The 3108-nt window shown below is 34.2% G+C and overlaps 1 pseudogene; it reads right to left on the bottom strand.

Moving 5' to 3' along the window:
* The window catches only part of LOC107834730 (ladderlectin-like), a 2835-nt pseudogene extending 1235 nt beyond the window's left edge, over positions 1 to 1600 (bottom strand).
* Between the last annotated feature and the right edge of the window lie 1508 nt (positions 1601 to 3108).

Below are 3108 nucleotides of genomic sequence, written 5' to 3' on the forward strand. Positions count from 1 at the left end.
TGTGACACTTTGATTCTTTTAATTTTCATCTTTCATTTACATAAAATGCATTTTTTTTCTTTGTGCTGACAAAGCACAATGTGACTACAGACAATAAGGGAACTTAACATGGTGTGTTACATGAATGTTTAAGTTTCCATGAAACTATAAATTAGGGCTGAAACGATTCCTCGAGTGACTCGATTATTAAAATTTCTCGAGGAAAATGTATCTCCCTCGAAGCTTCGTTGAGTTATGCTTTATTATTTAATGCACCGTGTTCCAGCCGGGTCATTTCTTGTGTTTCGCAGCGCTCGCACTTCCGCCTGAGCTGTTGACAAAAGTTAAGTGTTAGAAGCATAACGTCCAGTTTTCAAGTTCGGCCTGGGAGGATTTTATTGATTCATGATAATGTCTAAGTCTTTGTCGTTTTTCGGGGGATCATCCTTAAAATGACGGGAGCGATGCCTGGAGTATGGGAGCCTTTCTCCTCCTGGAGCTGCTGGTTCAGAGCGAACGGCAGGATCATTTATACAGGTGAGCAGATAGACTGAACACAGCTGTGCTTTAGATGCGTAGCTTTATGGACGAGCCAGATAGTAAATTTCACATCTTCCTGGTCGTAACAAATGGATGGCGAAGAGCATCGTGACGTTACAGACCTGTTAGATGCTTCTGTGAACACAAAGCTATAAATATCTGGGCATCTGTTACACTGACTGAAGATGAATGCATAAACCAAAAGCTTGAGTATAGACATTTTTTATAACCGTATTTGTGAGTCTGCCTTGTTATTATTAAATTGAATATAGTTTCAGATTTTTGTATAACTTTTCTTCAGGTTAACTTAGAAAGTGAGCTATTATTGTTCCAGGTTCATTTTCTAAACTACAGAAAAGTTGTTAGGGAAGCTCAAATGTGAAAAATTGGACTGATGTTGATATCCAATAGTTTTCCTGCTGTTATCTTAGATTTACCAATGTTTTATTTGATCTTTTTTTATACAATTACTTGGTTAATCGTAACAATAATCGATAGATTACTCGATTTCTAAAATATTTCCTTATAACACCCATACTATAAATTACAAAATATTGTAACGTAAGACCAATAGGATATCATATATTAAGGAATATTTTTCAAGACAGATGAAGTAAAATAATTTTACTTAGCCGTGCAGCTATTATGTGTAATTGTTTTTTAAAAAGATGAAAAGTTCATTATTTCCACTGACCTGTTTTATCATCATCCGACTTTGTTTCTGGAAGAACCGGAAAGTTAGAGAGAATATTATAAATACTGTACTGTTTACGTACAAATTTACTGCAAGTTTCAAAGTTATTTTTAAGAAATGGTTCAGTTTGCAGTGAATTAAGAACTTTGTTGGTGTTTCATGGTATTTGTAGGTTAATAAATGTTGGCTATAGAAAATGAAAATACTATAAATAAGTTAGGATGTGATAAGAACAAAAAACTTTTAGAAAACTCACCAAGGGCAGAAGTCAGGACCATCATGGCAAACATGGCTGCTGAAAAAAGGAGGACCCTCATCATGCAGGTGATAGATGCTGATAAATGGAAACAATCTGATGTTGTAGGGAGCAGCTGAGCAGCCAGACTGATTGTGTAGAGAGGAAACGTCAGAATATAAGCTTGCAGTAGATTCCTCTATCTGCTGCTGCCCGACAAGTTCCTCTTTTTAAGTACCAAGTAAGGCATAATGCGATCGGGTCAGTTTGACCAGCTGTTTAATGACGTTTCAAAGAAAAACTCTCTTTTTTATAAATTGAAAATAAATGGTCTTTTTTAGTAGGAATTTGTTTATTGTTTATTGTTTTGTATTCATTTTTCTCTAGAGAAAGGCAACTGGAACTTATAGTTGAAGGGAGATTTTGACAGCTTGCTTTTTCACAAAATGAGTGTTTTTAATGAACCGTTTACTCTTGATGAAAGATTATAAAATATGTACATTGGAAATAACCAAAAAGTTTACTTTGTAAACAAAAAAATATATATTCTTTTACATATTTGCTTTGTCATGTTTCACTGATGTGCTGGAAGTTCTTGTTTTAAAAAACAAAACCGATGTTTATGATGACCAAGCACTTCACACCGATGCTTGTTTAATACTTAAATGATGGAGATACAAGTAAAAACATGAGTAGCTTATCATGTAGAAGAACTTTCCACTTCTGTATATCATCACTGAGCTTCTCTTGAGATGTTTCAACACCTTATTTAGTTATATTTTGGTAACACTTTATTTATGGCTCTGTCTTGTGCAACAAGCAGCAACACAGAGCTAAAGTTGTCTTGTTTCTCTGTCTATATTTGGTAGTGGATCAGTAAAATCATTTTGACGCTTTGAGAAAGCGATTTTAATGTTTGCGCAACAGGATTGTTCGGTCAGGACATTAAGGTCATTCTACACACAGCTGTGATGTTTTCCATGTCTTTCAGATGATATTTTTAGAGTTTGTAATGTTCAACAACTCTTGACGATGCTGTAGTTTATATTCTGTTGCTGTTTGTTATAATCACACCAGTCGGCTGCTTACGTTTCATAAAGAAGGTTTATGAGTATTGAAGAAAATGGAGTTAGTAAGTTAGTCTGACTTTGATGTTAATGTTAAACCTCATTCTCATCTCCTTCTGTCTAAGTGGTTTTAAGATCTCCTTCTATATATTTTTTTAGAAATAAAGAGTTGACACAGAGTAAACAAGTATAAAAGAGATCACACAGTAATCAGCTTACTAATCCAAGTCTTCATTCAATCCCGATGATTTCCATAAATCAGACCCTATAATTACATAGACAATGTGGCTTCTGCCTATAATAGAGCCATAAAATCTCTGCATGAGTTTCGACTCATCAGTGTTTCCATATGTTTCTTCCTGTCAGTCTGAGGGGAAACATTTGGATCTCTGTTTATCCTGCAGTTATTATGAAATTAATGAGAACGCCTTAATGTTTATTAAAATACTTTGCTGTACCCAACTATTTCTAATTTCAGAAATGTTGTAATTTGTCTGTAATAAATTAAAATAATAAAGTTAATAAACATTGACCACATGTGTTGGTACAGGTGTAAATCTTCAGTTATCTTTAGGAACTGCATAAAATCATTC

This window comes from Poecilia formosa, unplaced genomic scaffold (assembly GCF_000485575.1).
Source record: "Poecilia formosa unplaced genomic scaffold, Poecilia_formosa-5.1.2 Scaffold736, whole genome shotgun sequence".
Taxonomy (NCBI): Eukaryota; Metazoa; Chordata; class Actinopteri; order Cyprinodontiformes; family Poeciliidae; genus Poecilia; species Poecilia formosa.